At 46.3% G+C, this 23035-nt stretch overlaps 1 protein-coding gene across 4 annotated transcripts in view; it reads left to right on the top strand.

Annotated features, from left to right (window-relative positions):
* Nucleotides 1–8763: 8763 nt before the first annotated feature.
* EXOC2 (exocyst complex component 2) overlaps nt 8764–23035 on the top strand; it is a 159305-nt gene continuing 145033 nt past the window's right edge. For 3 of the 4 annotated variants that reach the window (XM_024766396.1, XM_024766397.1, XM_024766394.1), the window contains exon 1: nt 8764–9198. The gene's annotated coding sequence lies outside the window, so the exon portion shown is untranslated. Of the gene's footprint in view, nt 9199–17698; nt 17786–23035 lie in introns of those variants that run through there. The other variant, XM_024766395.1, reaches the window with a different exon arrangement.

Genomic DNA, 23035 nt, shown 5'->3' with positions numbered 1-23035 from the left:
CTCTGGCAGGTCCAAGTGCTTGCTTCAGTCTTCTGGACCAGTGGCCACCACCTCCTGCCCCCCAGGGTGCGGTGCCCCCTGGACTGGCCGTGTGTCTCTCTATATGATTATGTTCACGATGGCCTGGAAAGAACTCCACAACTGGATGGAGATGTTTACACCTCAGACTCCCACAGATTTTGTACATGAAAGAAGGTTTTTGTCTCTAAGTGTTTCTCAGCGATTGCAGACTACTATTAATTGTAAATATTGTTAGCAATATTAATTTTATTCTATTACAGATATGCTGAAAAGATAAGTCAGCCTAAATTCCTATATCAGAGTTGCGAAAATTTTTAATTTTTTCATCTTTAAATAAGCTGCTTGCTTGGTCCTCTTAGAAGTGCAGTTCATTGAGTGCTTCTACAATGAGAACTATTCTGATTCCCTCTTTAAAAAATGTAAGGTCTCTCAAGTCTGTAAAAGTTAATTTGCTGTGGCTGTTTATATGCTAAGACAACATGAAATCTCATTGGATGAAGGAGAAAGCTCTGATTCCATAAAAGAGCTACCTGCATCCTCTAATTATATTTTATAAGCAAGGTCAGTATTCTAAGTTAGTTATTTAGGTTCATTAAATGTCATGAAATATATAACATTTGTGGTAATTTAAAAATGTTTAACATGCAGCTATTAGATTCCTAATAAGGATGGGCATATAGTTTCAAAGTACGTTTGATTTGTTATTGTCCTTTTACAAAGAAAAAGGTGGTGATAATGTGTATTTAATTGTATTCTCGTATGAAGCTTACAAATGGCCTATACTTCTGTATCTCCGAGATCACAATAATGTGAATGTGTGTGCATATAATGTGAATTATAACATATAGACTTCTTCCTACACGAATAAGTTCACATTAACAAATTCAAAGATTAATAGTGTACAGGTCGCTCACTTTTAAAGCAGTGTTTCTTTATCTGGGCTAGCATTGTAACAAGCTTAGTTGTGTCAATAGCCTTGTGCCTGGCATTATTTCCACCCCTAACTCTGCTTACATAATTGTGTTAACTCAAACCTAACCAATACCCAAGTCCTTTACATGGTTCTGCTCAAAACTTGCTGGTTTAAATATGTTAGAGCGGGGCTTCCCTGGTGGTGCAGTGGTTGAGAGTCCGCCTGCCGATGCAGGGGACACGGGTTCGTGCCCCGGTCCGGGAAGATCCCACATGCCGCGGAGCGGCTGGGCCCGTGAGCCACGGCCGCTGAGCCTGCGCGTCCAGAGCCTGTGCTCCGCAACGGGAGAGGCCACGACAATGAGAGGCCCGCGTACCGCAAAAATAAATAAATAAATATGTTAGAGTGTGCTTGAAAAACAAGCAGGAAAGGCAGATTCTTCAGAATTCTAGCTCTTATTTTCTTATTTGTTAAAATCTTCCCCCCAAAGATTCTCTCAGACAATGAATTTGCTTCAGCCCTAATTGTAAATATTTATGAAACAAGACCTGTATGCAAAAAATAAAAAGACAAAACAGGATGTTTTATTTATCATCATCACCTTCCACAATCCAAAATATGTTGTTCTTATTTTACTTTTGGAAAATAAATATTGCGAACAAATGATTAGAATGTCTTGAATGGCAGATAAGCTTAATTTATAGAAACAAAGAGAGGACGTGTAGGGAAAGAGCAATGCCCAGACTATGAGGCACTGTGTCTATGCTTGTTGATCTGCAAAGCAAGCTCGGATTGCTGCAAAATGCATGTACAGAGGGCCTCTCTGAATTAGCGGCTAGATGAAGAGTTTTGTGCAGAAAACAAACCTTTTTTTGAAAGTGCTTGTTAGAATTCAACTGCCTCTAGCACCAGTTAAACAGATATCTTAGACATTAAAAAATTACTACCAGCTCTATTGAGGTAGACTTGAATATAAAAATTGCACACATTTAATGTATACAATTTGGTGAGTTTGGAAGTTACACATCTTGAAAGGAAAGAATTACGGTGTGTAAACCAAGAAAGGAAAGCAATGTGAAAATTCTGTAAGTATAGGAAATCAACTAAAAATGCAAAAAGCTTGCCTCTCTGATGTGGGAAGCTGCCTGGTCTTGCTCAGGAAGAACATTCTCAATTCTTTGAGAATTAATTTAACTCTTATTTCTCTTAAAGCATGCCAAAACCCATGGGTCGGCGGCGGCCAGGGCTGTACAGCAATGCATTGCTTCTCCTTTATTTGGACGATGCTCTACTTTACACTACAGTTTCTGGTCTGAAATTATATTTACTAGAAAAATTGCTGCCAAATTTAGAGTCAGTAGTTAGCAGCATGTTTATGCAAAAACTATTAAACTGGATGGTGTTTAATTTTTTTCCTGGTTATTAACCCATGTTGTGTCTTGTCACACCATGGCTGGTCGCTCTTCCATTAGACAGTGGAAGAGAACTGGCGCTTCAGAGCAAGCCAGCACTGTAACCAAGGAAAATGTGGTCTGTAAATTCTGGTTCAAAACTGATTTTCATAAAGAATGAAAACCTCCTTCTAAATGTGTTCTGACAAATACAAGCTTACAAAGAGAAGGCCAGTTAACAGCAGTGACAATGACATTTAAACACATCTGAAACACGAATGGCACGAAAGGGCTAACAGCAGTCACTGAAGTTTTCTTCCACAATTTGAAATCAGCAAGCAGAGCATACAAATTTCTAGGATAAAATTATAATTACAGCATTAGAGAGAGAGTCTCCACTAGTTCTCAAACAAAGCTTTGTTGGGGAGCTTCAAAAGTCTACAGTTTGAAAAGCTGTTGTTTATTGGAAAGAAAGCATATGCACAGGCGAAAATCTGCCATTCATATCTGTGCATTCGAGTGTCTGTTAGCGGGATGGATGTGCAGCATGGTAAATATATGTGAGGCATAACGATGCAAATCAACACAGCCGCACACACCCGGGCTCTGAAGGAATGTGGCCAAGCTTGGAAGGCATTACTTCATGGAAAAGTAGGAATTCAATAAAAACACAACGTTGAAAATCAACCCACATGTTTACATTGTATTGTTTTCCTCGTCATTGCTTTGCTTCACAGCTAAGCTCCTACAGTTTGACTTTCCACTCCAGCTGCACTCCAGTGCCACCGCCAGGGACAAAGAGGCAAAGATACTAGTTCACGGGGGCTGGGGGCTGTGGAGGTGTGGACGCGATTCAGGACAGGGGTCAAAAGTTACAGAAACAGAAAAGGATCAACAATCTGCTTCAAGTTCAGAGAAGGCAACCAAGAAGTTCTGTTTTAAAATGGATTGCATTATAGGTGACAAATTCAAAGAACAAAAAGATCCCTTTAATTGAATACCAAGAAAAATTAGCGTGACCTGCTGCCACTGGCATATAGTTATTCCGAAAATCCCCACTAACAGCCCCACCTGTCTTGCCCTATGCACAGAGGAAGGCCCAAATTCACTGCAGAACAGTCACTTGCTGGAAAACAGAGCCATGAGTTCAGGGCTTACAGGGGCTTTACGGTGGCTCCTACCCACCACCTTATTTCAAAACTGAGATCACCGGACCTCTCAAGGGGTCAAAGAATGCACCTGATCAGGGTCCATATAAGGCTGGCCCAGAATGTGGGTTTCTGGACTCTAATCTCTCTCTCTATCTATCTATCTACCTACCTATCCATCCAACCATCCATCCATCTATCCATCTATCAGTCTATTTACCTATCACCTATCTATCTATCTATGTGTATTTAAACCAACAGCAGTATAGTCAACTCTTGATTTTTCAGGGACCATTGATATTTGTTTATTTTTAGTATGTCACTGCTCAAACTCCACCAGGAGCACAAAAATAAGTTCTTACTCAAATCAATTGGCAATACTTTGTTATCACTTCTTTTTTTTTCAAATTTAGGTACTTATTTAATTCAGGTACTTATTCAGGACCTGCATAGGTTTTAAAAAAAAACCCACATACAGTAAACAAATCATAAATGAAAAACTGGATGCACTGTCACAAAGTGAACACACCTGTATTATCACACAGGTTAAAAAGTAAACTCAGTTATTGCCAGCACCCCAAAGTCTCCTTTTTGTCCAGTCCCAGTCTCGTCTCCACCCCTACATTACTGTTTGCCCATATAATTGAAATCATACAGTATTTATTCTTTTGTGTCTGTCTTCTTTTGTGCAGTATTATCTGTGAGTAGACTTTCATTGCTCTGCTGTACTTCATGACATAAATATGCCACTATTTATGTGTTTATTTGCACTGTGGACAGGCATTTCACATACACCGATGTGAATGTCCTCTTACACATCTTTTGTGCCAATATAGACACAGTTCTCTTTGGTAGATGGCTGGGGACAGAACTGTATGTTATCACTTTTGTTATAAGGGTCCAGTCAGAAAGGAAAAAGGTTCAGACTGTTGTCTAAAGTGTGGGCTGGATATTTTCTTTGGCTTTTAATTTTCTGTGTACTCCTCGTCCCTCTGTACCACGGAAAGTGTATAGGGAGCTCTGCCTTCCTGGGGGATGGCCCAGGATACTGGGCGGTGGGAGAGTACCAGCAGCTGCTTGCAGTGGAGCTCACAAGGGGCGGGGGGCAGGACCAACCTCCGGGATGCACAGGCCTGAGAGCCGGGACACGGGTGTGGTGAGCAGGTCCTGCACACTGACGCTTGCTGTTGCTGTCGGGAACACATTCACTACTCCAAGCGGGGTATAGCTTAGTTCACAATGTAGGCAAAATCTACTGAAAACAGAGGGTGAGAAAACTGCCTTCAGGGAGTTTAAAATCTTTTATCAGCTTGGTGGGAAACCAAGGAGTTAGCCGAGCAATGAAAGGACTCATAAATATTGTGTCACATTAGAATAAAAAAGAATGAGATTTGAGGCCAGGCAGATTACACGTATTCAAGGCATTCCTAAAACTCCTGGGAAGCGGGAAGCCTTCATAAAGAAGTGTCCAGAGGACTGAAATCCTACGCAACAGCCGAGAGGCCGACAACATGTCTCCCTGCCTAAGCAGAGCCGGAACTGGCGACATCTGCCTTTACAGCAGGGCACAAAGAGCAGCAGGCCAAGGCAGCCGGCTGCTCCGAACCCCCGTGCGTTAGGACAAGCATCGCGTCAGTGGAATAAACTGGGAACGTGGTACCATTTTTACGGCTACTGATAAATGCAAAGCACATAGGACCTTAAAGTGGAAAGCCAGAAAAGACAAAACACACACACTCAAAAACCCAAGACAAACAAAAAAGCTCCCAACCCCCTAATGCTGCCTAGCAATTTAAAACAAATTAATGCTACCTTTCATTCAGTGATAAGTCCTTCATTTAGAACATAAAGAGGTCTAAATTCCTAGTCACAGAACCTCAGCAGCAGCAGGGCCTAGCAGGGCAGGGAGGCCTCACTCCAACCCTGTTCCCTCTCTCCAGGTGCCACACCTCTCATGTCTCTCTGGCAGCCAGTGACTGTCCTCAATCTCTGTCCTCTTCCAGACCACCTACAGACAGCCGGGAGAGACCCCGGAATAAACACAGCTGCGTCTTTGTGCTGGTGGCAGCAACGGGGTAACGCTGTTGAAACACGGTATCCTTGCGCAGACCCAGCTTTATTTACAGGGTGCTTAACAAAATATGCAAAGAGAAGGTAAGCAGAAAAACACAAGGGCTCTGCTTTGCTGTAGAACTGGAGACATTTATTCTGAGGCCTTTGCAGATACAGCGCTTTGAAGCTGACAAGAAACACAGATGCTGAAGTCCACACAAAGGCATCTGCTAGGAGTACAGGGTAGCCAGATTCCTTAACCAACAGGCCCAATCTGAGAATTGCTAAAACAACGTCATAACTGTTACAGCCTTGGAGGACTTCAAATTGTCCTTGTGATCTTAAATCATAAAAGACTCCAGCAAAGAATGACAAAGCTGGGTGGTATTCGATGAAACCTCTCAGCAATTCATACACTGTCAAGATGGACACAGTAAACTGGGCTCATGTTTGCCTCTAAGTGACCATAAAGCACGTTCTGAAATAGACTGCTAGAAACAGGCACTCCCCCAGCTCTGCCGCTATCACGATGTATTGTTACGATTGTTACTTTTTGTTTTCCACTCAACACTTACTTACGTTGTGGTTAGTGCTATTACTGAGTGGCTGGCCTGATGTATTGAATACCTGCTGTGTAAGGCCCTGTGGTATCTACGATGGGGGGGGAGACAGGAATTTGCCATCAAGGGCTTTGTTAAGCTGTGCGTTAACACATCAAACCATTGTCAGTCTTTGGTAAAAAGGATCACTAGATATGGCAAAATATAGTTGTTTTGAGGATTAGAATCTGTACTAACTATGGTCCATTACAGCCTGATATACCATGTAGCATGAAACACTTCAAGTGTTCACTTAATGTAAAAAAAAAATCTACAGAATGGGGAACTGTGCCATCACAGTGTTTGCTAAGACTGAAACCAAAGGAATTCCATGTTTCAAAGTTATCTTTTCCTCTCTAGGACAAACGAAATCTGATGCAGAATTGCAAACACAAGCTACAGTGATATTTAATTGCCTCAGCAGCTACTCCAGAATTTCGGGTTTAATGATTTAATTTCCGGCCGGCTTCTGCACGTATTGCACTAACACTTGCCAGGGGCTTCAGAATGTGGACCAGAAGTTTAAGAAAAAAGAAACACTACCAGTAATTTTTATATTAGCAAAAGACTCTTTCTTCTTCTAGTGTTTCTGTCTCAGGGATACAGTATTATTTATCATTTTTTTGATCCAGGAAAGACCTGTGAGTCCTCAAGAGTCATTCATACCAGCTTAATGGCAGGATCGCCTGACTTGGGAAACGATGCATCACCGAGAGCAAAGGAGAGACGAGAAACAGGTTCAGTTTCACTGTGAGGCAGGGTACCACTGCCGACCTGTGCTTCAGGCCGCTGACTCGTGCTTCCTGTGTTTAAAGTGAATGATCCTGGGAAAGCTGAGTTACTGCACACGGAAGCACTCCTTCCGAGGTAAAGGGGAGAAAAACGAAGTCACGCCAAGTCCCACAACTGAGAACGTTTGTCCAAAATGTTACCTCCTTTTTCTGAGGATGTATTTCTCTAATATAGGTGTGCAATTCAACATGTAAAGGTATTCAAATTATAATAAAAATAAGCTGCTTATTTTTCTGTGATAACGCCTGTCTTGGCTGGACTCCCCCGGAAGCTGACCCTGCGATACGGTTTCCAGGCTCGAATGTAACTTGGGAGGTGATACCAGGAAACACCAGGAGGGGATGGGGAAGCCAGGTGGGAAAGGGGAGGAAGCAAGTGGAGGTGTGGGTGAAGGTGGTCCTGAGGGCACTGGGGCCCAGCCTCGAGGGCAGCTCTGGACACGCTGGATACCGTGCCTCCCAGCCGCCCCGGGAGCTCCACAGCAACTCCTCGCCTGTCTTTGGCTGAAGCCTGCTTCCGGGCCAGGAAACTCTCCAGTGCTTCCAGCCTACCACGTGTCCAGGAAGAAAGACCCAAGGCACAGAGGCAGGTGCCAGAGAGCAGAGGGGCAGCAGAGGGGGTACGGGTGGGCTCTGGTGGGCACTGCTACACCCTGTTGTGTTCACCTGGTCCTGTCACTGGTGCCTCACGGAGTTACACCCGCACCAGGAGTGCTGATAGGCTGAGCTGTGGGCTCCTGCCGCAGTTAGTCCTGGGGCCACAGAGGTTCTCAGCATCTTCCTCCTTTATCACTCGTTCCGGATGTCCCTCACTCTCCGCCAGCACTTCTGCTGGCCTAGGTTGCCTGCTTGATGATGTTGCTTGTTTCGTCCCTGTGGGGTCTGAGCCCCTGGTTGCCATTCCCCTGTCAGGCCAGGGGTGCTGCGTTATCCATTTGCTGCTATCACCAGGCACGGAAAAGATGCTCAGTGAGTGCCCTGAGTCCAGAAGTAATCCTCCCTGCCCCTGTTTCCTACTGATCATAAAGGTCATTTTCTTTTTTGTCGCCTGTATGAGGAGCCCAGGGGAAGAGAGGTCTTTAGATTGAGTGGAACCTTGTGTCCCCTGGCAGAGCATCCTTCCCTGCCGCAGGAGCCAGGGCTCTACTGGGGACGCAGCACCGTACGCTGGTATGAGGTTCACAATACACCTTGCATCCCATAGCACAGCATCCCACCCCCGCAAAACGTTATCCCCGGCCAGAGCTACAGTTGTGCCCCTGAGGCCGTTCTAATGTTCTACCAGGGTGGCACCTCCTGGGTGTGTGAAGTAGGGCAGACCCAGTGCTTCTTGCGGTACTAGCCCCTCTGTCATACCTCTTTCACTCTCAAACGGGTCCCTGTCCCAGGTGGTATCACGGGAAGCCCCCCTGATGATATATCAGACACAGTGAGCAACTGCACAGTGATGACTGCCAGAGCCCTGCAGGCGGGGAAGACTAACCCGAACCCGGATCTGCATCTGGGTCTGAGAAAATCCGCTTGCCACCCAGTGGCTGCCTGGCCTCCGGGAGGGAAGGCCCCGTTCCCCGGCTGGACCTCGGCCTCCGCGTCCGGAAGGGCGGACGCAGCGCGCAGCTCCATAGCCGCCACCACGGATACACACTCCCAGGCCCCGGAGCAAACAGGCCGGTCCGTCGGCTGGAGTAACCCGCACAGGCGAGCGGAGAGGAGGAGCGGGGAAGCAGAGGCGCAGCCAGCCCTCATCCCTGGTACACACAACGCGCGACTCCCTCCGCACTAAACCGAGTGGCCGGAAGAGCGCGTTCTCTTCCGTCCCGCAGCGCTCGGGGCTGCGCGTCACTTCCGGCCGGCCCGCGGCGGCCGCTCCCTGTCAGGCAGCCGGTTCCTCCTGGCCGGGCCCGGGTGGGCCGCCTTTCTATGTCGGAGGCTGGCTCCCGGCAGCGCCCGCCCACCGAACCCGAGCACTGTCCACGCTCAGGGGTCCCGGCCGCGAGCACCATGGCATTCCGGCCTGCGCGTCGCCTGCCGCCCAGACGCGGAGGTTCAGCCTGAGGCTCCTGAGGAACCGGGGTGGCGGACGGGTACTCCGCTCCCATCCTTCTCCCAACTCCCGCCCCCACCCCGCCCCTGGGGCTCGGCCGTCGGGCGCTCGACGCTCGACTGCGCGGCGGATCGACGCCCTCGGCGCTCCGGTGGCGGAAGTGAGGGCGTTGGCGGCGGGGCGGCAGCGGCCAGGGAGCCCTTGGTCGAGCGCGGGGCCCTGTCCGTGCGGGCCTCCAGGTAGGTGTCGGGGGGTGAGGCCTTGGCTGAGGCCGGCCGGGGCCGCCGTCAGCCCCGCGCCGCCCTGCAGCCGCGACCGTGCGGAGGGCCCCTGCGCGGGTCCCGGAGCCCCGCCCCCTCCCCGCCGGCTGGGGCCCCTGCTGGGGACCCGGAGCCCCGCCCCGGCTCCCGGCGTGCGCCTTCGGAGCGCCGAGCCTCGGGGGCGGGTGGCCGTTGGCCTCAACTGCTCCCTGGAGCGCCTGCTTACCTGTCCCAGCGTAGGGTTGCGGGGTTCACTGGCGGGGAGCGAAGTCAAGAGGCTGGTGTTGCTTGTGCTCTTCGGTCGCGTCACTGGAGAGCTGCGCCGAGCGTTTACCAGGCGCCCGTCGCCTTGCCTCCGGATCGATGGCGTTATCCCCACTTGACGGACGGCTAGACGGAGCTCATCGTGGCGGCGCGCCTAGCCGTCAGTCTCAGCGCGGGCTGCCGTTGCGGCCGCGCCCGGACGCCGGTGCTCCCCCAGTGAAGCCGGGGCGTGCTCAGGCGGGCGGGAAACCGCGCGCAGGCGCTTCTCTCGGAGGGGAAATAGGCGACCGCTCCTACTAGCGAGTCTGAGAAACGTGTGCCTTTCTTTCATTTTTTTTCTTTTTTTAAATGAATCTGAGTAAACTTGCAAGGAAAGCTTTAACAAAGTGTTTTAGACCGCTTAAGTAAGTCACCTGGATGCGGTGTATTGAAAAGCCCCTTCTCGCTGAGGGTGTGCGCACCGCTCCTCGAATGCCTGACGCTGCGCGGCTTACATTCTGGGCAGGCTTGGTGTAACGACAGGAACTGACAGCCGGAAGCTTCCCAGGGAGCCTGTGTGTCCGACGTGGTGGATCCACAGAGGGTGATGCAAGGAGGGCGATGCGTGCTTGGTACTTGGATGCTCTCTTCTGTCTGGTTCAGTAGAAGTCTAGTAGTTGTAAACAGGGGGCCCCCCGGCGCAACTTGGAACAATCTTGGAAGTTTCAGAAGATGATTTTTTCTTCTTGTCAGGCATTTAATTTCCCGAGCTGAATATCGTGTTGAAAGTTACCTCTCTAAAAGACGGTTTACCAGCATGCTAAGTCGAATTTTCATTCATCCCACAAATATTGGAGAGCCCGTGCTGTGTGACTCTAATGGGAAGGGGGACTAGTACTTAAAATTTTTGCACAGGCAGCCTTTTAATAAAGGCCTTCGGCCAGTTCAGTGCTGGGCCCGGCAACCTGAGGCCATGTAGGAAATGCTGGTTGTACAGTTAGCCTCTCCATTACTGTTCACCCGTTCTCCGCCTTACTCCTGTCGTCTCGCCAGGGTTCCTAGTTCAGCGCCGGCCGCAGAGGAGAGCTTACATGTTTTCCGAGTGCGTGGGTTTTAGGTCCGTGTCGGGTAGAGAGGATTGTACATTGACTGGGGTGGGAAGTATCGTCCGTCACTGCTGAGCAGTATGCTAGGGCCTTGATTGATCTCAGACGCTGGGGAAGGTGTTCCTGGATCCCCGGGAGTGCCTGGTGAGACCGCAAGGTGGAAGTGTTAGTTACACTCACATGATTCTGTGCATGTTTATGCCGATTGGAAAGAACTGTTGATACAAACACAAGCTTACAGTAATTGTAGAGGAATGATGCATCTCTGTGGACACACCTGTAGGTATCCTTAGACCTCAGTTTGAAAATTATGGAGTCGAAGCACCATTTACTGGTCCGTGTGCTACCACCACCTGCTTTGTGGCATGGACTGAGCTACTTAGCAGCCTTTTTGGGCTTCAGTTTCCTTGTACCTGAGGATATATAAAACTAGATTATCTCAGAGTTCTTCCTGCTTTGAAATTTTCCAACTCAGTGAATCCTATAACCACTTAGCGCTTGTCCTGTCCTGTGGTATCTTAGGGGTTGTAGCTATTGTTGGTATTTACACGTCTGTCAACAGACTAAGCTCTTGCCAGACAGGGATTAGCCTTAGTCATTTTTGTATCCCAATTTTAGCATATGCCTGACACATGTTAGAAATAAAATTAGTCTGTATTCAGAAAGGGGATATTTTTGCCCTCTCCATTAAATAGCCAAGAACTAAGCTGCAGTATTCAGTGTAAGTACAGCAGGAATTCAGAGGGGGGAAGGATCTTTTGGGGTTGGAGCAATTGGGAAGGCTTCATGGAGATCAGACCTTGATGGGGGATGATGTGGCCCTTCTGAGAGAAGGCATGTGAACGTCTGGGTGGCTTATGAGAGACAGAGGCCCATAGGCTGGGAAGTGAGTGCATTTTGGATTATGGAGTTCCTTGAACTTCAGGCAGAGGAGTTTGGAACTGACTTACGAGGCTTTTTTCCCCTGGAAAATTGTATTAGGTTTGCTCAAAAGCTTCATTAACATCCTTTAATACTGTTGGTAGCAGTTAAGACTGGGGTGGACTATACAGTTTGCTTAATTTTCGGTTTGGGTTTGAGTAATTCCTTCTACTTACTAGTTCCCACTTACAGTCAGTCTTGGTGCCAGTATGGAAAGAGCAGTGGACACTGGGACTTAGGAAGCCTGGATCTGAGTTAGAATGTAAGCTGCGCAGGGAGGATCCTCGCCACGACCTGAGGTGCTGTCTGGCACCAGTTCGCTTTCAGAAGTCCTTGTGCAGCGCTGACTGAGCTCTGCCTCTGCTACTTGCTAGCTGTGCCACTTTTGACAGGGTCGACCTTTAGTTTCATCTGTAAGCTTTGGTGGCCATATCCGCTTGTAAAGTGCGGGGTGTATGATTTTAACTTTTGTTGTATTATAATTTTACTGAAAGACAAAACAAGGTAAAAAGCAAGGAGTATTTGGTTTTAGTTTAATTTTAATGAAAGCCCCATGTGATTGACATATCTGGGTAAGTCAGGGTGTCAGGAATCAGAATTCATGCCAGATGGTTCAAATAATGAGATTTAAATAAAGAAACTACTTGCAGAGGTGTGGGCAGAGTGAGGGAACAAACGGGATAGTGAGGCCCAAAGGGCAACTAAACAGCTGGAGGGGACAAAGGAGAAAGCAGAGCTGCCCCAGCTGGGGCCTCGGCGGAGGGGTGGCTGCTGCCAGAGGTGTGGTGCTGGGGGCTGGGGGAGCAGGACAGAGGTGCCCCAACCTGAGACTGGTTCACCTCTGAAATCCGGAGCTCAGACCACCCACTCTTTGCTGGCAGTCTCTTGTCTTTCTGACCCTCACTCAGTTACCTCCCTCTGCTCCTTTACCCGATATTCCGTCACCCTTCTACCAGGATGCTCAGTTGTGTCCTCCCTCATCTTTCTGTGGCATCTGGCCGACAGATTATCAGTCCTGGACCATCTCAACTCTTTGCCTTTTTTAAATGCTTGAACTGAGGTTCTGAGACCAGAAGGGGAAAATCATAGCGTCTAGATTTGTACCCCTATAAGTCTGTGGTCGCCACGTGCAAGTGGCCACCAGAGAGTTGTTTAGAGTTTTCTCTGTTAGCCGCTTGCTGCTTCTCTGCAGAATCTATTTTAAGCATTTTCTACTCTTCTCAAACCTCTCATCCGTACACATAATCAGTCTCTACTACGCAGATAATCTTGCCACCTGAGAACTATGGGAGCTCTCAGAGGAGAACCCTGGACTCTCTTCCAGAACCTTTCCTCCTCCCAGTTACATTGAAAGTGGTTGCCTTTACCCCAGGACGGATCCCTGTACCCCTGCACTCCTGCCTTTGGGAGCACTTCACTCAGTGTTCCTCTCTTGCTAAAGGCTCCTTCCAGTCAGCCTTTAAACGTGCTTAGACAGACAGCAGCAAAGCAAAATAGAAAAACAACAATAAAAAGGTAGCATCCTCCTTTGATTTCACATTCACCTGTTAAAATTTCTCTCTCTCCTTCCCTTCCAGCCAGATTTCTTAAATAGTTGTTTATACGCTGCATCAGTCACCCCACTGCTGTCTGGTTAGGTGCCCACCACTCTGCTGAAGGCCAAGGTCACCTGGGACCCCCTTGTCACTAGGTCTTGTTCCTGTCATTTCCCTAGTGTAGTGCCAGAGACCCAACCAATGCTTAATAGATACTTGTTTTGACTGAACAATCTGAGGGTACTCCCTCGTTTCAGATCCCGGTTTATCTGCATCTTTTTTGCTTTTCTCTTTCTTTTTTATTAAAGATTTTTTTGATGTGGACCATTTTTAAAGTCTTTATCGAATTTGTTACAGATATTGCTCCTGTTTTTGTATTTTGTTTTGGCGTGAGGCATGTGGGATCTTAGCTCCCCCACCAGGGATAGAACCCACACCCCCTACATTGGAAGGCGAAGTCTTAACCACTGGATCACCAGGGAAGTCCCCTCTTTGTTTTTCTTAGGGATGGGAATCTGACACTGTCATCTTTTGAGGTGCTGGGTAACTAGTCTCTATATATATCTCAAATCTTCTGGGTCCACTAAACAAATAGAAATCTGTTTTATTTGATAATGACCTTTTCAGTATTGTCCAGGTGACCTGTCTTTCCAGGGGAACCTGGACATTTTTTTCCCTAAAAAATTACATTTCCTAAAATATCAAGAAGTTATGTTGTGTCCACCCCATGTGGATCTAGTAAAGAGGAAGTGGTAGGGACGTGGGGACAGCTGGCAATAGACTTGATGAACGGATAATGCCGTGCTTTGACATGAAGCACTCTCCTTCTTCCTTCCAGTAAGTAGTGTATCTTCTTGGAGGTTTTTGCTCTTACGTTTCTTTTTTGAAGGGTGGTGGTAGAGGGGATGGGTTTGCACTGTTCTGTTTCATTTTTGATATGTCATCAGTGTCCAGTGGCATGAGTTAGAGGACCAGTCACCTTTGGACCCACAGCTTTTCGCTTTGAAATGTAGTGAAGGTAATTGTCCCCTAGGAGGAGACTTAGCCTGCTGAGGCAGAGAGTTTATAGTTTCTGGGAAATAAAGGAGCGTTTTAATAAACTCTTCTAATTAAGATGGAATCCAGTGCTTGTTTTAAGGGAATAGCTGGGTAATCAAGTATTTATGTGACAGATGAGGTATGTGGGAGCTCTGGAGAGTGGAATTGTCAGGCTTTCCCTGTGGACTGTCTGGCTTCCAGCATTCCCTGCTAGTCGCCTTGTGTACCTTCTCTCCCTTTAATACCGTACCTCCAAACATTATTATTATTATTATTTTTGGCACGCGGGCCTCTCACTGTTGTGGCCTCTCCCGTTGTGGAGCACAGGCTCTGGACGCGCAGGCTCAGCGGCCACGGCTTGCGGTCCCAGCCACTCCGCGGCACGTGGGATCTTCCCGGACCGGGGCACGAACCCGTGTCCCCTGCATCGGCAGGTGGACTCTCAACCACTGCGCCAGCAGGGAAGCCCTATCAGTTATATTTTTTAAATCATTGGATTTTTACTCCCCAAATGAGTTGAAACTTATACATTCATTAAAAAACCCAGTATACCTCAGTTATACTTTCTTTATGGGAGTAATAAGGGCAAGAGGTATAAGGAGAGAGCTGGGAAAGCAAGGCTGCTTTATCTCTTGTCTGTCCAGCTCTTCTGCTGACGTCCCTTCTGAGACCTCAGGAGCCTTCTTAGTACACTCGGTTCCCCACGGATTCTTTCAGATTTGTGCATGACTCTGTTTTTGTTAACCATGATTTTGAGACGGAGCAGGAGGGAGATGATTAACTTAGGACACTGGACAGGAGTTCAGGACCTTGTGTCTGAGACTTGTCCCGCCCTGAGCTTCAGATGGTGGAGGGTGTGGCAGTGTGATAGAACTTGACCTTGCTCAGGAACAGTAGAGTTTACAGAGGACAGAAGGAGGTAAATCACCATTCTCAGAGACTTTTCCCCAGGTCTCTGGGAGATCCCTCTGGGGCCAGCTGCCCCTGCCGTGCCTTGCCGTGGGGGGCAGGTCTATCCTAGGATAGGTTGAAGTGGCTCCAGGAAGATGTGAATTCTGCTGTTTGGGTCTGTTGGTGGGTGGCCCAAGAGTCTAGTTGAGTATGATTTTATTTTTCAGACTCATTACGCAGCTCTGCAACCAGATTTTTCTGGGGGTCCTTTGGATCCAGGGCGGCTCTGGGCAGGATAGGTCTACCGAGTGCTTCTCAGACACTCCTGTGCACAGAATGGCTTAGATGTGTATTAGTGGGTCGGGCTGGGCTGCTGAGAGTCCCCCTTCCTGATTTGCTCCCTGGTGATGCTCATTTGAGTGGCATGGGGGTGGCGGCGGGGGGAGTTTGGGAGTTTATTATTGCTATGATTTGGTGGTTTGGGGGGAAACTCGCTTTTCTACGGCCTGACCTCAGAAAATAGTGCTTCAGCATCAGGAGGCTTTCCTTGGCCTATTTGCTGAAGGTTCTCCAAGTCTTCAGTGAGTCAGAACTTCTGTTTTTCCAACTCCTGGCCTAATCCCTTTAGCTGAGCTGGGCCTCTGGGTACCTGACAGTGAAAGAACACCTGATCACTCGTTTTGTTCAGATTTCTTGTCTGCTATTCCAATCAAAATTCTTCCTTACTAAATAGTAAAAAATTTTGGTTTAATCCTTTTAAAGCTTACTTTGGTGGTTACGTTTTCTGTTTTTTTTTTCCCCCCAAATGCTGCTACGTGTTATTTTTTTCTATGTACATTTAGCCTGAAATTATGTAAAAAATAATTTACTGTGTCTTTTTTGTATCAATAAGTCTTTTGGAAAATTAAAGATTGTGCCACAGTGAAATATGAGAAAATTATAAAATTAAAGTTTTCTGACCTCTGTTGCAGAAACACTTGATATTCATGCTATGCGCTTCATTAGAGGAAAAGAGGCAGGCGGGTTAAAACCAATGTAATATAAATCTAAAAGAAAATGCATTATTTAAGTATATATTATAGACTATAAGAAAATACGTTTGTCTTTATTTTAATGAAATGCTTTTATAATGGTAATTTTCTCTTTTGACCTGTGATGGATAGGAGGTTAATTGATGTTAAATGGATGCTTTGTTAATCCTTCATCAGCTACTAAATTGGTTGGGGGAGTACAGGTCAAGGCCACACAAGGCTTCTCTCCTCTCCCCTCCCCTCTCCTTCCCCCCCAGCTCCGGGCCCCGAGTGACAGCTGTTGGACGTTGCGTGTGAGTTGAGCCGGCGCTGTGTGGTCCGAGTGTGTGGTCTCCCTCAGCCAAGAGGCTGCTAACAGGGTGGATGGGAGAGAGCACGACTGTTTACTTTACTTTCTTTCGGATGCCGGGATTGTGCCCAGAGTTTCTCCTAAGCACGAGCAGCTTCGATCCCTCCCAGCTGGGCTGCAGCCTCCGCCTGCGCTGTCTCCCTGTTTGATCCCGGAGGCTCATGGCACTGCTGAGTGCTGGGGTGATTTTGCTTTCGCTGTGCCAAGATATGTGGCCTTGGAGAAGTTTCTTTTGAGATAGAGCTAGGGAAGTAAAGCAGAAATTTCAAGATAAGTGACAAAGTTGATGCATTTTTAGAAATTGGGAAAGCTATTATACAAAATTTGGGTCAAATTAATCCAGCTCTGCTTATGTAAAGGAATCTGGGAGTTAAGTGACATCCTGTCATGTATAACAATTTTAATAAAAGTAACCAATTTAAGCTGACAGTTGATTCCTTGACCTTTTGTGAAAATCTACATTGATTTTGGCATGCCTGTTTACTGTAGTTATTATATTGTCAGCAGTCACATTGGCTTATTTCATGGTAAAGATTTGACAAGTCGAGACTATTAAAAAAAGAGACAACAGGCCCCAAATGGAAGCACTTGTGCTAAAACCCATGTCACCGAACTGAGACTTTAATACCTAATTTAATTGCAGTTTCAGGCTTTCTCAGGAAGATAGTCTTAACCAGTCAGTCTGAAATTGCCTGGTCAGGACAGTGAGGTAATCTCTGCTGTTCCCCGGAGGAAGGTGACCTTGCCTGAAACAGCTCTATGCTGGTAACTTCTTTATCCAGCCCCTTCTGCCTGCAGAAGTCTTACACTGGGGAGGACCACCTTTCTATTTGCTAGATGGGGTGTTGCCCAATTCATGAATTGCTGAATAAAGCCAATTGGATCTTTAAATTTACTCAGTTAATTTTTTTAAAATGAGACAAATGAAACTTTGTTTTCATGCAATAATATATATTTAGGATAATATCTTTTTTTCCTAATTCTTTTTTTTTTTTTTGCTCTATGCGGGCCTCTCACTGTTGTGGCCTCTCCCGTTGCGGAGCACAGGCTCCGGACGCGCAGGCTCAGCAGCCATGGCTCACGGGCCCAGCCACTCCGCGGCATGTGGGATCTTCCCGGACCGGGGCACGAACCTGTGTCCCCTGCATCGGCAGGTGGACTCTAAACCACTGCGCCACCAGGGAAGCCCCTTTTTTTCCTAATTCTTTCATTATAATTAGCTTAGTTTCTTGATTTTATTCCTCTCTCATTCCTGAACATTCTCATAGAGATGGTTAAATATCTTGTGACTTAAGTGAGCACATGTGGACTGTTGATGTCATTGGGATTTTCCATTGTTTACTTCTTCCTCTCCCTGCCTTCCCAACAGTCTTGCTGAAATGGAGTTTGTGTTGCTGACGCCTGTTCAGGACTGGAAAGGCTCGGCCGCTGACGCTTTCCACAGGGGCTAATGTAGGTGGCTTATTGTTGTTCCACTGCTTTTCCTGCTGATTTTAACCCTGGGTTTCAGTAAATGAGCTGGGAGGGTAAAGCCTTCCTCCTCTCCCTTGCTCCCTTTCAGTCCTGGCCTAGGCCTTCCTTAATCTCATTTGATCTTGTATCAGAAGATTTTAGAACTTAGTAGTGTCAAATGCTTTAAAAAAAAAAAAAAAAACTGCCATCCTGTATTTCCTCTTGTGTCCATTTTTGGGAGGTTCTGTGTGTGTGGTGATAATGATAATCTAATGCTCCTAGGAATTCTGAAGCAAAATTAGTATAGTCACAAAATCGTGTACACATCACCACAATCGAATTCTTTAACATTTTCATCACTCCACTATCAATCCTTTCCCGTTCCCCTCCTCTAGCCACCACTAATCTACTTACTGTCTCTCCGGGTTTACTTGTTTGAATTTTCATATAAATGGAATCATAAAATATGTAACCTTGTGTGTTGATTATGGCAAAATGTGTGTAGTGTTAGTAATTTCATTATGTCTTTTACGTAGCAAATGAAAATTATGTAGAGAGAGAAAACACTGATAAATAGATGCTACAGTCAAGTAATCATTAAAAATAAAATTGAACTTATGTTTTGGGAACAAATATTTAACAGGAGCTGTGAAACGTTCTAGGCTTATCTTTGAAAGAAGTGCTACTTGTGTCCTGCCTGCCACCCAGCCCTGCCGCAGCGGCCCTGCAGTCCTGAGGTGCACAGCGTCATTGCTGACCGGCTGTTTGAACTCTCAGTGGGTAAATCCTGATTGGACTGAGTCCCTCCATTTCTTGCTTCGAATTTACTGGGCTGAGTCCTCCAGGAATGAGCCCTGAGCAGGGAAGCAGGAAAAGGGGCCACTGGAGCGGAAACTGCCCTCAAGAGCAGCGAGTCCTTTGCAGGGCAGAGGAAAGCATCTGTAGAGCCACAATACCGTGGCAGCGTTTTTAAAAATAGCATCTCCAAATGCTTCTCTGTTGGAGACAAATTCCTCGTTAAGTCTAAGGGAAAAAATACTGTCTTTGTTTGGACTTTACATTATTTAGACCTGAAGAGTTGGAATCTTTTGTGGGGTTTTTTTGGAATTCTTTTTATATTCTCAGTACTGCTCCTTTTTTTATGTGTGGAGTTTTTAAACTGAAAAATCAAACTTAAATCAGTTTTGGCTTGGTTTTTGTAGAAATAAAAGATGGTGAAAAATAAATATTTTTCTAATCAGAGATTTATGAGGGGTAAAACTCATTTTGGTTTAAACATTTTAAGTACTTTTGGGGAAAAGGGGACTCGGTATTAAAGATCTGACCGTACACATTAGATTTCTGATCTTCAGGTAATTCTTTGTGGAAGTGGTGATAGAATAGGAAACTTTTCACCTCTTGGGCATTACAATTGGAGACCACCCCTCCCAGAGGCAGCCCAAGAAGAGGAGTTGTTCTGAGCGGGTCTTGGTAGTTAATTTGGATTCACCTCTGATTCCTTCCTGTGGTGTGAACTATAACCTGCCTGTAAAGTGAGCGCCTCTGGGCTGGGTGGCCAGAGGAGCTGTCATAGGGTGATGGAGTAAACTTTTAGGATACAGTTAGAGGACTCAGTTTCTATAGTAGTTTTTGGTGATTGCTATTGTGGCACAGATTTATTGGTTTAAAAAAACAACGGGAGGGCTTCCCTGGTGGCGCAGTGGTTGAGAGTCCGCCTGCCGATGCAGGGGACACGGGTTCGTTCCCCGGTCCGGGAAGATCCCACATGCCGCGGAGCGGCTGGGCCCGTGAGCCATGGCCGCTGAGCCTGCGTGTCCAGAGCCTGTGCTCCGCAACGGGAGAGGCCACAACAGTGAGAGGCCTGCGTACCGCAAAAAAAAAAACAAAAAAAAAACCAATGGGATACAGCACAGAATCAAGGAATGGCATCTGTCCTGCAGTGGGACAAATCAGGTCGACATCCCTCTCAAAGGCCACCTCTTGGTGGTGTCTTATAGCTGGAATCCCACATGGCCTGAGGTTTGCTGCTGTCCTTGAAGAGCCAGAAGAAGAGAGCACCAGTGAGCGCATGTGTTCCCTGGTCTCTTTTCCCAGCCACCATCTGCCAAGTGTCCACGTTGTTCTGGCCCTGGGCTCGGTGCTGGGAGTACAGAAAAGAATACGATGCAGTCCTAACCAAACCCATTGAGGACTGTTCTTTATCAGGGACCTTGGTACAATAATTCTTTTTTTCTCCTTTTTTTTTTTTTTTTAATGTAGGGGATGCTATTGTTATCCCTTTCCTATGCAAATGGATTTGCAGGAGTAGTGAGCAGGTCCAGAACTACCAAGAGGAAACATCCTGTGGTCACTGTTCCTAAGGAAGTGGTGGACTGCCTGGGTCCCTGTCCATCAGGGCTGCTCTGTACTGTGCTCCGGAATTGGCCTTTCTGGACAGCCCAAGGCTGACTGCACCTCAGAAGTTTACATATGTGCTCACTGCCACAGGGAAAGCCATATAAAAATGTATTAAAAGCATGATTTCTCTGACCCTCTACCCTCTCCCAAGAATGTTAACCTCTGGAATCTGTCCTCAGCCTTTGTCCATATTCATCAAATAGATGTACAAAGGTAGCATTGGTTTTGGTTTTTTTCCCTCCCTCCTTCCCTTTCTTAGGAGCATTGGTTGGATCCCCATTCTACCACATCCACTGTAACAAATAATTTTTTAAAATATTTATTTATTTTTATATGGTTGCACCAGGTCTTAGTTGTGGCAGGCGGGCTCCTTAGTTGCAGCATGTGGGCTCCTTAGTTGCGGCAGGTGGGCTCCTTAATTGCGGCTCGTGGGCTCCTTAGTTGTGGCACACGGGCTCCTTAGCTGTGGCATGTGCACTCTTAGTTGTGGCATGCGTGTGGGATCTAGTTTCCTGACCAGGGATTGAACCCGGGCCCCCTGCATTGGGAGTACAGAGTCTCATCCACTGCACCACCAGGGAAGGCCCTGTCACAAATAATTTTTGAGACAATATAGAACAGTTGGACTTGGGCTGAGTACAAAGTCCTTTATAGAGACACAAACTGAAATATTTATGGATGACATGGTATGATATCTGGGATTTGCTTTAAAATACTCCCTCAAAAACAACATAAAAGTGTGTTGAGGAGGAGATGTAGTTGAAAAAGAGACAAAATGGGAACATGGAGGTTCATTATGCTGGTCTCTCTTCTTTTATGTGTGTTTAAAATTTCCATAATAAAAAGTAAAAAAAAAAAAAGAAAAGAAAAACCACATGGAGAATCAGAATAACATGGCTCTGAGGACTGGTTTTGAATCCCAACTCTGCCACTCACTAGCTGTGACTTTGGACAAGCTGTTTAATCTCTGATAATCTTACCATTATTAATAAAACTACTTAGCATTTTAGAAAACTAAACTTTTTCTATACATTCTAAAATCATAATATATATAAAAACTATATAGTAACACAGTTGTAAATATATAGATTATATAATTAGTATTTTTTTTTTTTTTGGCAGTATGTGGGCCTCTTACTGTTGTGGCCTCTCCCGTTGCGGAGCACAGGCTCTGGACGCGCAGGCTCAGCGGCCATGGCTCACGGGCCCAGCCGCTCCGCGGCATGTGGGATCTTCCCGGACTGGGGCATGAACTCATGTCCCCTTCGTCAGCAGGCGGACTTTCAACCACTGCGCCACCAGGGAAGCCCATAATTATTAATTTTTTAAAGAAAGAAATTATATTTTTTTATTGGCAAAAATTGAAAATGCTCATATAAATTACTAGCCCAGAGCTTGAATTTCCATTAGATCCATCGCAGGAAACAAGAGTCTGTCATTTCTTGCCAGGCTTGGGGGCCCTTTCTAGGCCTTGAGGGTGTTTTTGAGGAAGCTGATACTCTTCAAGCACAGCTGGCTGAGGTGGTCGACCTGTTTCCCTGCATCTGGACCTGCAGGCTGTCCTTGGCTCTGGGGGCAGGGGGGACAGTGGTGTTGGCCTGGCGTCGCTGCTGGAGGATGGCAGCCCCCCAGTGTGGCCCAGATTGTAGGCCTCCAAGGTCAGAACCAGGCTTACCTGTTTTCTAGAAGCTTTCTGTGCTAGGCTTGTGTCAGTTGGGTAGGTTTTTCTCTCTCTTCACAATAGGGTCTTGTCCAGGAAATGTCACTTGATATGCAGGCTGTAGCTCTTCTAAACATCTGATCAGGAAACTGTCCCATGGAAGCTTTATATATTGTGTTACATATGTATTTGTGTGTGTATGTGTGTGTTATATGTACATATTTATACATAAATCATATAAATATGCATAATATGTATGCATATACAAATGTATATATAAAAAATGATTTTAAATTTATAGAAAAAGTTCCTGGCAGTAAGTATTCTAAAATGGCAAATAGTTAGCTTAATATATATATGTGTGTATATATATGCCCCCACATGTCATTATTTTTAACCAATTTGTTTAAGTGTTCTCTTGGTCTTGCATACTTTTCAGAACATTTTTTTAGAGGATCACCCTGCCAGTTAAGACATGGCATCACTTTGAGACCAATCATTTAGAGCTTGAAGAAAAAGGAGTTGAATGGTTTTAAGTGTAGACATTATGAGCTTCTTAAAGGCAAAAATTACTGCAGCTTTTCACACTAGAAATAAAAAAGCCACTGAAGCATCCTGTAGGTTTTAATTTCTAATAAAGTAACTATTAATTGCTGTCACTTATATAAACAAAAAGGCCTTTGGGGTCCCCCGTCTCCTTTTTCTTTTCTTTTCTTTTTTTTTGCGTAACGCGGGCCTCTCACTGTTGTGGCCTCTCTCGTTGCGGAGCACAGGCTCCGGACGCACAGGCTCAGTGGCCATGGCTCACGGGCCCAGCTGCTCCGCGGCACGTGGGATCTTCCCGGACCGGGGCAGAAACCTGTGTCCCCTGCATCGGCAGGTGGACTCTCAACCACTGCGCCACCAGGGAAGCCGCCCCCTCTCTTTTTTTTAAAAAAAAGTAAAGGGTTCTTGTGACCAAAAAGTGAGAAAATCACTGCGGATTATCTCCAGCCACTATTGGCTCATTTCTTGCTTAAGGAACCACCGTTAGGAAGCTCCAGGCTCCTGTGTGAGGGTCTTGGATCTTTTACCTTTTACCTAGGGAGCTGACGCTTGGTGAGAGGGACTTGGACCACAGGTGGCTTCTTTCCTTTTTGTGATTTTTTTTCTCTTTATTTTCTCTATAAAATTTCTTTTTTCTTATTCAGTGT

The sequence above is a fragment of the Neophocaena asiaeorientalis genome, unplaced genomic scaffold (assembly GCF_003031525.2).
Source record: "Neophocaena asiaeorientalis asiaeorientalis breed wild unplaced genomic scaffold, Neophocaena_asiaeorientalis_V1.1 scaffold8, whole genome shotgun sequence".
NCBI classification, from domain to species: Eukaryota; Metazoa; Chordata; class Mammalia; order Artiodactyla; family Phocoenidae; genus Neophocaena; species Neophocaena asiaeorientalis.
The sequence above is the reverse complement of the archived record's forward strand: the minus strand, read 5'-3'. Positions and strand labels throughout refer to the sequence as shown.